This window comes from Hipposideros armiger, unplaced genomic scaffold, assembly GCF_001890085.2.
Source record: "Hipposideros armiger isolate ML-2016 unplaced genomic scaffold, ASM189008v1 scaffold_123, whole genome shotgun sequence".
Lineage (NCBI taxonomy): Eukaryota > Metazoa > Chordata > Mammalia > Chiroptera > Hipposideridae > Hipposideros > Hipposideros armiger.
The window spans coordinates 1,672,005-1,685,142 of NW_017731473.1; the positions used below are offsets into that span (position 1 = coordinate 1,672,005).

Sequence of the window (13,138 nt, forward strand, 5' to 3'; positions counted from 1 at the left end):
GGCAGTGTCACTGGCCCTCACATGTGGGATCCGAACCGGGGCCCTCTGGCATCCCAAGCGAGTTCTCAACCATCGCGCCACTCGGCCGGCCCTCTTTTTTTTTTTAAGGATGTGATACCTATCTTAATGTGCACTAGAAAGTATAAATCACTTATCATTCGTTTTTAATTTTTGTGAATATTATTGCTCAGGCCAAGGTCAAATTAATAAAAAACAAAACAAACAAACAAAAACAAAAAAAAACCCCTGAGTTTATTTAAATTTGATTTAGGACAAGTGGCTTAAAATTTTAGCAAACTGCATTAAAACATGTGCCTCTGCTTTGGCTCCTTTTCTTACCAAGTATTGGTCACTGATCCCTCACATCCTACTACTAAAATGTTAATTATCCAAGTAACACACATTTATTAGAGAACTATTAGGAAATACAAGTAGGTATAAAAGGGAGAATGAAATTCACTCCCAACTTTTCATCCAAAGATAACCATTCAAATATTAAGGTGCACCTTATAAAATAGCCATGCTATACATAATATTTTATACCTTATATATTTTTTAACTTAAGGGTTCAGCAAAAAAAAGGTGTCCATGTCAATAAATGCCATAAGTGTCATTTATTGAGCATTGACTGTATACGAGGCATGTTGCTATGTGCTTTCTGTTATGTGATATTCATTCTCATAGCAAAACCATCAGGGAGGTGCCGCTGTTAGCCCCATTTTACAGATCTCGTTTGCTATTGTCATTACACTTTCTAACTTATAAAACTGCTCCTCTACTATCATTCTCAATGACTTAGATATTCCATTATACATTTTCTCCTACTGTTGTTTTTTTCTATTTTGCCCAAACACTCTGATAAAAGTGCCTTCACACACCTCTTCTCCTGCCACCTCCTCTAGTCTGCATCATGTCACTGCAGCCACATGGGTCCCCTCACTGTTCCTCTCACAAATGGGGTACAGTCCCACCTCAGCAGCCTTATTCTTGCTGCCTTCACCTGGGATGCTCTTCTCCTGGATGCCACCGTGCTGTCTCCCTGACTTCCTACAGATCTCTGCCCCAATGTCAACATCTCAGGGAAGGCCTCCCTTCCCACCGATACAAAACGGAAGCCGTCTCCCACCATGCCACCTGCTATCTCCATTGCACTCACCTCAGCTGATACCCTGTGCATTTACTGGTTTATTTATTTATTGTCTTCTGCCTCACTAGAATTTCAGCTCCAAGAAGGCAGGGACAAGTCAGTTTTGTTCACTGCTGTGTTTGCAGCTCATAGAACACTGTCTGGCACAGAGTAAGTGTTCAATAAACAATGTTTGTTTGTTTTTTAAATGAAAGAATGAAAGTCACATTTCGTAAAAGGCTGTATTCAATACAGATTTCCACCAATGCCACACAAGAGTGTCTTTTTTGCCCTGCATTCTTGCCAAGACTAGATGCTGGCATAAAAAAATAAAAAATAAAAAAATCAATGATGCTATATGGCATCACACTGCTGTTTTCATTTACTCGATTACTAGGGAACCTGAATATTTTGTGTTTTTTATAGGTTTATTGGCCAAGTGTGTCCCCCATTCCATTTTTAGCTGGACATCTCACCCACAGATCACATCCTAATTAACAGATGAGTTTATGACTGTATCTAGGCTCGTGCTCCACTAATAGGAAAGGAGACCTCCACCTTGAACATTTATATATATATATATATATATATATATATATATATGTATGTATATTTCTTCTCCCTACCTGTTCTCCACCACGTTCAATATTCCTTGCTTTATACATGTGTGTGTGTGTGTGTGTGTATACCTTTTCTCTTGTAACATCTGGCTGTCACAATTCATGTCACCTCCACCTGCTACTTCCTGAACTGCTTTTAAAAGGGCTACTGTTACCAGAGGGGGCTCTGGTGATTCTATTCCCACGGAAAGTAAGATCTTAGCTCCGGCCCAGGGTTAGAAAGTAGCTTATTGTATGACTGCTGGTCCTGGCTTCAGCAGCACTTGAACTTCCAGAACTTAAGGGTACATACAAACATGAGAAGCTAAGGTTTCCTGCCGAGGCACTGTGCAGTTAAATTGCTATTTTAAGAGGCTATGAAGTTGGCAGCCAGAAAGCACTGGAAAGGGGGAAGATATTCGTGATGTTGACAGATAAAGAAGGAAAGAAAGGAAAATGAAGGTTAGTAAGGAGATTTAAAAAGCCTCCCCCCACTGGTGCCATTTATAACATCTCCTGAAACATGCACCCTAGGTGCCTTTCTCATTCAGATGTATACAAGACCAGGATTGAGGGCAGGGCCTGTGTCACAGAATGGCTCAAGGTTTGCACCAATGGACATGACCTAAGACAATATAGACTGAGCAACAATAACCAGCCTTGATTTTTTTACGAAGCTGCTAAGAGCTGGACAATGCCTTAGAAGGGCGGATTGAAGGCGGGCAGTTCCATGAAAGAACCTTATGTTTCATATCCATTGATACAGCTTTGAGACCTGATGCTGTCACTTATTGTATAACTTGGGGCAAATCCTTTATCTATGAGCCACAAGGTCATCAGGAGAAAAGGGAGAATAATTCCCACTTGAGAGTATGACTGTAAAGGGTGAGTGAGATACAACATGTTAAGACATGCGAGCACTTGGTAAAATAAATAACAATGTGGAAAGGGGGGTGCTGAGGGGAAGGATGATAAACATGGTTCACCCCAGAGCGAGCAGCATGCTATCAAATCAGCTGCTCTCCCATAGGTGCTTACTGAATACCCTGGTCTTAGATTAGAAAACCAAATCGAAAGGTACAGCAACATTGGGCTGCAGGGGGCCAGGATACTAGAACCAACTCAGATGTGGCTGGATCTAAAGAGAAAAAAGTTTCTATCTAAAAAAAAAAAAAGAAAGAACTTGAACTGGACTGTGATGGAGATAACGTTTAGCTTCAATGGCCGCTATCCTATGTCTGTATCTGGCTTCTGACCCATGGTAATATCGAGAATAAAGAAATTTGGTTCAGTCATTTGAAATCTTTCTGTGCCTTTTCCTCCTCACTCAGTCTCTGCCCTAACTGCTGGAATCAATCACATTGCCACATGGCAGGGTGGAGGTGGCGGGGGTGGGGGTTGGTTAAAAGAATTGAGCAAGCTCATTTGCAGGGTAGTGCTTCTAACCTGGTAATAATCTCTTTCCTACAGGACATTTCCAGTTGGAGAACATACCTAGGGTCATGGGCAACATTTCATCTAAAAGCAACAGGGCATAATAATAATAAAAAGTAATAACAGTTAACATTTATATATTGTCGATCTGGCAGGCACCGTTCAAAGCACCTATCATATAAACTCATTAAATCCCCACAATCTCTCTTTGAGGAATTACTATTGTCATCGTCATTTTATAGATGAGGAAACTGGCACAGGAACGTCAGGCAAGCTGGCCAAGGTCACAGAGCTAGCCAGTGGCAGAGCTGGCATTCACACTCCAGTGAGCAGCTTTCGTCCACTACCCTCCCACACATCACTGACTTAGTGTGTGGCCTTGGACAGGTGGCATCACTGCACTGATCCTTGGTTTCCTCATCTCTAGAATGGGGGAGGCACCACCTGCGCATGAGCTTGTTGAGAATCTTGAACAAGATATCTAAATTCAAGTACCCACTTCCGCACAAAGAATACATGCCATGCTTGGCACATACGCTTTCCAAGAATGGTTTTTATAATTGCAACATTTCAGCCACCTCTAAATGTTGTAAGTGAAAGTCCTTCCAGAAACCCCTCAAATTCTATCCTGTGCTCTACCTACCTGTTTACTTCCCAGTGTCAGGAGTGAGAGGAGAACGCATGTAGGACTGTGGCAGATCTGCTAGTATTTTCAGGAATCATTTCTAAGATTTCACAGGACTTTGAATGATGCTGTCCTGGTGATGTGCATTCGGAATAAATGACCACTTTTTGACCCCTCTCAGCCCTCCCTTGCCTCGGCCATCTCTGGCAATGGCATCTGATGAAGATCACTTTATCTCAAAGAGTCGTGCCTCCAAGATTCGTCCCAGCAGAAGAACCATATTACCAGCCCCTGCCGGGTCATTGATTTTTCAGTCTTTCCCCTACATTACTAAACATACCAAAGTGCTGTTTTCATTCTTTTTAATGGCCCTGTTGTTCTGTGCAGATGCTTTTTATAGTTCCAGCCAAGGCTCCTTGTAGGTCCTTGCCCTAAGATGTGCCTATAGACTCAGAGCCCATCAAACTCCATAAGAAATTTAGCTTATCCACTACCATGTAAACCGAAACATACTCACTTAAGGCAGCTGTCTCTCTGTCACAGCTCTCAGAAGGCTCTTTCTGGTTTATTTTGAAGTTTCTGGAGTCCCTCGGAATTCCACAGTCCACCAGTTTCGTCTGCTTTTGTGGCTTGCTAATTCTTAGAACGGAGATGTGAGAACGGACCACTCGGAAGGGCGGGTTCTCTAAAAAAACAATCTCCTAGATATATGCCCTTCCTCCACCTGAAGCAGCTTGTAATCTGTAATTCAGCTGCTCCCCATTATCTCCAGGACCTAGTATTTCTCATGGAAGTTCCCACTGGCTCATCTGCAGGACCTTTGAAAGGTGAAATAAATTATATCTCAGAAACCCCTCCGGGCCAGCATTAGGTTAACCCTTACAAAGGGTTCTAGCTGTTCAGATGGGTCATTTACTTGGAGCCCTGCTGCTCCGACCTTAGCAGTTTACACAAAAATGATTGCATCTTGCCTTTGTTAATTGCCTTCTGAATCTATCTCCTCACCCTTGGGGGGCTGTAGCCTCTTAGCTCTTCCCAAGATGGTCCCAACATCCTTGTCCACAGCTCTACACCCGTGAGAAAAATCTCGGCAAATGGAGAATGGGATTTGTTCAGAATGATGGATTTTGTGTCCTCATCAGGCTTTCCATTCCTATGCGTGTCTTCCACTGGAGAGCAGACAGGCCGGGTAATTTGCTACTCTTAACTTTCTCACACTCAGTCTATTTAGCTTGTTCTCCTTAAGTCCACCTGCAATTTCCAAAAGACTGATCCTTTGAGACACAAAGATCCCCTTCACCCTCATATGAAAAAAAAAAAAAAGGAATTAATTTCACTTTTCCTCAGCTTCATTATCTTCTTAATTGTATTTTTTGCCCCCTCAGTAGCAAGGGCTGTCTACGGATTTCTAGGCAGCCTTTTTAGGCTACTGTGTTCCAGAACGGAGGTGGTTTTCATGGTACCGCCCAATCGCTCTGATACTTCAAGTTACAATAGCAGCACATCTATCCCCCTCAGTCTTGAGCCACCATCTGTGCCCCAAGGTATGACTTCTTTTAGATTTGTTCATTTGGGGGAGGACATGTAAACCTTAGGAGGAAGCATGGCCATCCTGTGTGTGTCTCTCTCTGCTTTTACAAGGACTTCATCATGCAACATTTCCAAAGAGCTGAGCAAACTGCTTCAGTGAGACAGGCCATCACATGGTCCTTCTCAATGTGCAGAAGGCAAGCCCAGGGAGGGGTCGATGTGTTTGGAAGGTGGGCCAGCATCCAGGGTTAGGAACCAGGCCTCGAATCAGGTGCCCTGAGTCCCTGAGCTCTTATTACATGAAATGTAGCATTAACAGAGCTAGAAAATGAGAAGACAGAAAATGGAAAGGCCCAGGCCTTCCAGTCACAGCCGTCTTTCTCCTCCTCCATCACCACCTCTGTGTGGATTGTACTCTAACCTTCCATTTCCCCCAAACTCTCACAGACCTTCTGAAATGACAATTATCAGTCTACTGTGAATGATCATTATTTATGAGCGCCCTCTACTAGAGGCATCACCACACCCCCTCAGTCATTTTGTTCAAGGCCTTTCCCGGGCAAGGTATGCAATAAATATTTGCTGATCCAAACTGATTTCAGCTTTCATCCTTTTTCTGCCGACTTGTGCGATTACTTTCTCCCCAGGTATTCATTCCCTTTTTCCTTTTCTATCCATCTCCCCCTCCTGCAGTTTCTCCCTCTCCCTTTAGATATCTGGGTATTTCCAGAGTGTGTAGCACTCAGAGCAGGACTACCGATTAAGCTTCGAAGAATTCATTGACATGATTGATAAAAAAACATAGACATGATGAAAACCTGTCGAGAGTATTTGATGATGAGCTCTGTCAATCTCCAGACTCTCCTCAGATGATTTGCTTCCCAAACAGGGAGATTTGAAGGAGATACCTGAACTTTCCAGTCCCTCATCTTGTACAAGGCCTTTGGGATCTGGCCCCTGCCTACCTTTCTTATTTTTATCTCATGACCTTCTCTTTCTCATTCAAAAACCTCAGCCACACTCTCCCCCTTAGATTTCCTAAGCTTGCCAGGGCTTGTTTAGCGACTTCATCTTTGTTCTTCTCTCTGCTTCTAACATTCTTCTCCCCCATAAGCACGTGGCTGCTTCCCTCTATTTAAATCTCAGCACCAGTATCACCCCTCAGAGAAGTTTTTCCCCCCGACTACCCTATCTAAGAGATATACCATCTACATTCCTTTCTAGCCTATTACCCCAAATTATTATTTGCATGACATTTACTTATTATATAAATTTATCGTGCTTATCTACTTGGTTACGCATTTATTACCCATGCTTCCTCCACTAGACTATGAGCTCCGTGAAAACAAGACCATGGTGATAATACATCCCTATGTCTAGCCCTGTGCTGTGCAATATAGTGGCCACTGGGCACATATAACTATTTAAATTAAATGAAAATTAATAAAAATTAAGATTAAAGATGCAGTTTATCAGTAACATAGCCACATTTCAAGTGCACAGCAGCCACATGTGGTTAATGGCTACCATACTTGACAGCTCAGAGAACCTATCCATTATCATGGAAAATTTTATTTGATAGTATTGGTCTACAGCGACACTTAAAAAAAAAAACAATAGACACCCAATAAATATTTGCTGAATAAATGAATGAATAAATGTCCCTTTTTAAATCCTCATTTGATTTCAGATCATCTCCCTGCTTTGTAGCTTCTAAACCCTATAAGTGAGATAAACTAGATAATGTCCATAGGATAACATTCTGCTTGATGAGGGGCCCAACAAATGTTACAGGAGACAAAGCTATGAAAATGGGCCCACGTAGTCTAAAAGAGAATACTTGTGGTGATATGATCATGCTTCCATAATATGTAAAGAGCAGATAATTGGAAAATAATTATACTTGTGTTGTGTGATTTCAGAGATTCATAGATAAAAGGCAGATGTAGGGTCAAGGTTCCAACAAAGCTCTTTCTATACAGCATAGGCTGGTTTGTGTGGTAATGAGTTCACTGTTACCAAAAGTACTAACAATGAGACCGAGTGGCCACGTGTTATGGATATTACACAAAGGATTCTTGATTCTGGAGTGAGGAGAAAGGTTTGGCTATTGAAGAACCTGAAAACACTGAGATCCTTGGATCCAGTGACTTCCTGACGCCCTCGTAACATCAATTTCAAAGAGCTCATGTGCATCCCCAGCTATTCCTAACATCTATTGCACCCCCCAATCCTGCTGGCCATCCCCAGTGGTCATCAAGTCAGTGGTGCACTAGAAAGAGCAGAGATGCTGAAGCAAGATAACTGATAAGATCAGATAGCTTATCTCTGATGGTTATGGGACCTTGGGCCAGGGACCTGGGTGACATGAGTTTCACTTTCCTCTCCCGTTAAAAGAGCTGTATCTGCCTCACTGGGTGAGAAGCAAGATTAAATGAGAACAAAACGAAAGACCCTGGAACACAGTAGGGTAAGGTTCACCTCAAGTGGGACATAATTTTACCTGTCTGCTGTATCATCATTGGTATCCCTATATCGTAAGTATAGGAGGTGCAGTTTTGAAGTCAGGATTAAATTGCTTTGAGTGAATATAAAACAGTTAGAGAGAGAGAGAGAGAGAGAGAGAGAGAGAGAGAGAGAGAGAGAGAGATTGATTACAGCTTCTGTTGAGACTGGAAAACAGCAATAGTAAACATTTGTAGACCAACTACAGTCCTTGGGGGTAAAAAGGTGCTCCTAAGAAGACAATATGGAAGAGAGCAAGCTAGACATATACCTGCAGAGCTATAAAACAAGGCAAACAGAGATACAAGTTAAAATCAAGTTTCCAAGGAAATTGTATGAAAGAACGGGAGAATGGGATTAATTCCAAAGTAAGATTTTGGGGAGATTTCTTAGAAGGGTCATTTGAACTGGATGTTGAAATACGGGTATAATTTTAAAAAGGAGAGGCTGAATTTGGGAGACGGAGGAAAGATAAAGGTATTCCTGGCTGAGGCGTTAGAATGGAAAACAATGAGGGAATGCCATTTGAAGGCTTGTCCTCATCACACGACCCCCATAGTGCCTTTAACATGATTCCCAGGCGTTCAGGGCCAATTTGTTCATCTTTGGATTTTAGCAAGGGGGATGCAGGGAGAAAAGAAAGGCAAGTGGCCTCTTCAGGTGATTTATATCAGTGACTTTGCCTAAAGAACTGGAAGGGGACAAACTAGAGGATGCAAGTCGGAAAATGTCTCTTTACACAACTGAAAGCCCCTTGGGCAAAGACCTTTCCAGACAAATAGAGGTCTTTGTGGTCAATAGCATAAACTCTTGCAAGCACCAAGAAGATGTTTTATTTGGGCTGACCAGGGGAGAGTGTTTTTAAGGTCCCCACCTGTGTACTGTTTCAAATAAATACATTGTGGCCTCAGCTGGGCCTTGGAAACTCAACGGGGGCCACCGTAACTGATTTGGAATCTCCGAGCTGTTTCTCCTTGGTTGAAATGGAGTCACAGCTCCCCCTTCTGGGAACTAAAGTGCCATCCAGCCCCGGAAAAGCCTGCATGGAAAAGACTCTATTGCAGATGGGCCTGAAACCCCCATTTTTTTTCTCAGTGCTCACCTGCACCCCAAAATGCACATCTAAGAGTCTGGGTGAACAATTTTGTGTGGGCCTGATTCTGACTCCTCCAAAGCCTATCTTTCCTAGGGCTTTCTATTTCTCCTTCGCTGTGACTATGAGTCCCGGTCTTCGTGTGGGTGATGCCTTTATATAAGGGAATACATTTGGTGCGGAGATTGCAATTCCCTTTTGGAGAGTACAGCCAGTAGGAAAGGTTTCTGGATCTATGTGTGCACGTGTCTGCAGGAGTGCACATATGCATGTGTGCTGCACATACTCCTGTGACTGTGACATGGATAATTGCACAAGGGCAAGATTCTCTTTAATATAAAGAAATCAATTTGCCTGAAGTATTCACATCGGTGGATGGGTGTACACTTGGTTCTATGGAAAGCAAAGCAATCCTCAGGTCTAGTTCAGGTGCTCTGCTGGACTCTGTCTCTACCAGTCATAACAGCATTGGGTCCCTGCTGTGTGTAGTTCTCTTAAGGCACTAGAGAAAGAATGTATGTTCTGTGCGTGTGCGTGTGTGCGTTTGTGTGTGCGTGCATGTGTGTGTGTGTGTGTGTGTGTGTGTGTGTGTGTGTGTCTACTGAGGAGACTGATTGAGGCATTGGACCCTTTCTCTCCAGGGTCATGTTTCCAGATGGAGCAGCTTTGAAAGGCATCTCTGAAATGAGAAGTTTGATGAGGGAAGACAAGCGATTGTCTTGGGTGGGAGCAAAGTGGCAGGAGCGGGGTGGAGAGTGATATATAGATCCCGGACAGTGTGGCAGAGTGGAACGGATATTGATCTGGGTGTCAAGCATCACAGGTTCTAGTCCTGGGCATACCACCAACTCGCTAGAGAATTCGAGGGGATTATCATCTCCTCTCTGGGCCACAGAGTCCTGCCTGGCTCCTCTTCAATATTCCTTCCTGGTTTGATTGTTGACGAATTGAAAAAGAGAGAAAATGACAGCAGCACCTCACAGTGGGGTCTCCTCCTCTGCTTTCACACCCCCACACAAAATGAACTTGGGAACTCTGTTCTGATGTGAGTTTCTGGAAGCCGATTCCTTGTGGCTCTATGAAGGCTTCAGTCTGAGGTATCAGCCTCGGGCCAGAGTGTGTCTGCAAGTGCCTGTAGGTAGCACCATCACCCACTGCCAAGGTAGGTGCCTGCAAACACATTTGCTTTTATCTCCCCCCAGCATATGAATATATATATTCATATATATATATATATATATGCAGATAAATATTTTTTAGGACACGTATATTTCTACTTTTATTTTCCCAAAAGGTCTTTTCAGTGGCCCCTTTCCAGTTAGAGTAGACAAGAGGCTGTGTCCCAGCATCTAAGCCCTTTTCTTTCCGTAGCTTTGCTGCCTGAGAGCGGAACGGCTGCCTCTTACCTTGGAAAAGTAACAGCTGCCGAATCTGGGAGCCATGAACAGCAGTAAAACTCGGCATTTTTGCTGAGTAGGGCAAGCCTTTAAGAGGAAGCCAGGAATCAAATCAATGGCTAGCCCCACAGTCCAAGCCTGGCAAGACCTATCCAGAGGACCATGGGGCTTATGGAGAGAACCTCCTAAGAGGTGGAGGGAAGTGGGAAGAGGGACTTGACCTGAACTCGGCTCCTTACTGAGATTCCTCCCACCACCCCAGTGCCCTTGGCAGTATTTGAGAGCCAAGCAAGAGATGTGAGGTGCAAATCCACAGCAGGATGGCAGTTTAAGTCAATTCGGGCCATATCCTGCCATGAGTTCCCCACCCACAACCCATTCCCAAATTGTAAGTCTCCCTCAGTACTGAAACACACACACACACACACACACACACACACAGAGCCTCTCTGCCTTCTCTCCGTATCCTCCTAACTCCAGGGGAGCCATGAGGAGGCACAGTTTAAGGGGAGATTCTCCCGGGGCTCCCCAAGCCTGTCTAAGATGGAGAAGGGAAGAAGGAATCTGTCTTAGGTAAATGCCCCATCCATCTCCTTCCATATTACCCAGCGTTTCCCCCCCAAAAAATCTGTAGGGATGTGAGATTCTGTGTAACTATGATGCATGAGCAAGTCCCTGAGGATTCTTTCTCCTTTTCCTTTAGGGGGATCCATGCAAACTTGCCTACATTCTCCCCCAAAGCACCAGAGGCAGAAGGCGCTGTTATGCTGTTCAGATCACAAACGGAGAAGCAGCGTAGCTCTAACGCAGACTTGTCAAGCCCCAGATAAGGAGCCCAGTGCTGACTTCTCCCTTTCTGTGTCACCCACTGCCCGGTGACTCCAAATTCCCATCAGAATCCTGGAGTCTGCCTAGTGTGGAATTTAAAGTGACAGCGTCTCATTGCCTCAAGGTTTGGACATTTCTCTTTCATATTAAATGGTGAGTTCAAGTGTAGCGGGTCTCCATCCTTTGGAGGAATTTTCCTTCAAGGGTACCAATAGTGGGCTAAATAAGGTGCCATCCTTATCCTCATAATCCTCCCCAAACCCCAAGCCGAAAGCCCCAAGAGGAAGTCCACAGTGAGTTTCCCGATGGCTACGTGATCCCATAGTAAGGATCCCATTCTGTGTAAGCCAGAGACCTAATTAAAAAGACACAGGAGCGCACACATACAAACACATACGTACAAACATGCACACACAAATCGTACCTTAAATGGGTTACAGAACCTCTCTTCAACCCTCTGCTACACACACACACACACACACACACACACACGCATCAAATGCAAACGACGCCTCACACGCAAACACACACTAGCACCACATCAAGTTCCAACCACCGTACACACGTCGGGAGCGCGCGGGGAGCACACAGGCCACGTACTAAAACCCGCATTTAACCCTTTGCACCCCAAAATAGAGACCTCCCCCCTTCCCGGGATTCTGAGAGGACTTGGAGGCCGCGGGGTGGCGAGGGAAGAGCGGAAGGGTGCCGGGAGGAAGGGGGGCGGGGTGGAAGGGGCACCCCGCATGCGGCCCGGGGCCGTCTCCAAGGACAGATGGACTGCGGGGCGCTGCGCCCGGCGCCGCCTTACCTGGAGTCAATGTCCGTCTTTGGCGGAGAGCTGCGGGCGGACGCTTTTTATTCGGCTCGGTGGGAACTTGGGAGAGCCCTGCGTCCAGCTCGCATACCGGGAACGGCGCGGGGACTGCAGGCGTGGGGGTACCTGGCTCCTAGCAGCCTGGCTCATACTCAGCCGTCAAGTCCCCTTGGCTGGTCCCGAGGACAGGCATGAATCCCAGCAACGGAAGGCGGTCACTACTCCCTGTGCCCCCAGGCGTTCTGCCTCTCCGGCGCGATCGCTCTCCCTCTCGCACTCGTTCGTTCGCCTGCGCTTTCCTCCTCCTCCCCCCCGCGCCAGATCAGTTCGCAGCCGTGGGGACCGGGAGCGAGGCGGCTGGCGAATGGAGAGGGAAGTCCAAGTGCGCCGCGGTCTCCGGGCGGGGAGCAGCGGAGGCCGGGCTACGCGGGGGGAGGGACTTACCCGGCGACGGGCGAAAATGAATGGGGGAGCGACTGCCGGGGGCGGAGAAGGAGGAGCCCAGAGCCGGGGTTTATTCTGAGGAGTGTTTTGTACATCTTTAGGCGGAGGAGGAGGAGAAGGGAGAGGAGGACAGGAGGGAGGCCTCCTCCAAGGGAGGGGCGGCCTGGGTGGGCTGAGGCTGAGCCACTGGGGAGTCTCGTGGGTCTGAGGACAGGGTGGCGTGTCTCTGTGTGTGTGAGCACCCAAAGGCCCCGTGAAGCACTGCATCGCGGTGTTGTCAAGTGTTTCTGTGGCTGCGTGTGTCGCGAGTATCTCTGAGCTTTTCTGGGTATGCGGGTGCTTTTGCGTCTCTGTGTCTTGATCCGAGTGTGATTTCTGTCTGGGGAAGTGCCCGTGTGGTTCCGTTTGTATCTGGGTGCCTCTCCGTGAGTATTTAAGACTGTTTGTTTCTCTGTATGTGTAGGCATGAGCCCACGTAGCCTCCCAGAATTAAGCAAGTGCTTCTCTACGTGGGCAGGATGTAGAAGTGAGAAGCTGAGAGGACGCAAAGTTCTTTCGATTAAACCAGAGGCAGGGAAGGGGCGAGGGTTCCGGGTGCTACGGCATTGATACAGAGAACCGAAAACTCGGAATTGAGCCTGAGATTCAGGCTGGGGTTGCTGACCTAGGGGCTCCCCCTGAAGCAGAAGGGGAGGCTGGTGCACAATCTGAATTCTCGCATAGTGCATATTCAGTATGTT

General features: G+C 45.8%; 1 protein-coding gene across 1 annotated transcript in view; it reads right to left on the reverse strand.

Annotated features, from left to right (window-relative positions):
* Nucleotides 1-12,350, reverse strand: part of BRINP1 (BMP/retinoic acid inducible neural specific 1) — a 172,386-nt gene extending 160,036 nt beyond the window's left edge. The window contains exon 1 of the mRNA XM_019648283.1: nt 11,949-12,350. The gene's annotated coding sequence lies outside the window, so the exon portion shown is untranslated. The remainder of the gene's footprint in view (nt 1-11,948) is intronic.
* Nucleotides 12,351-13,138: the final 788 nt, after the last annotated feature.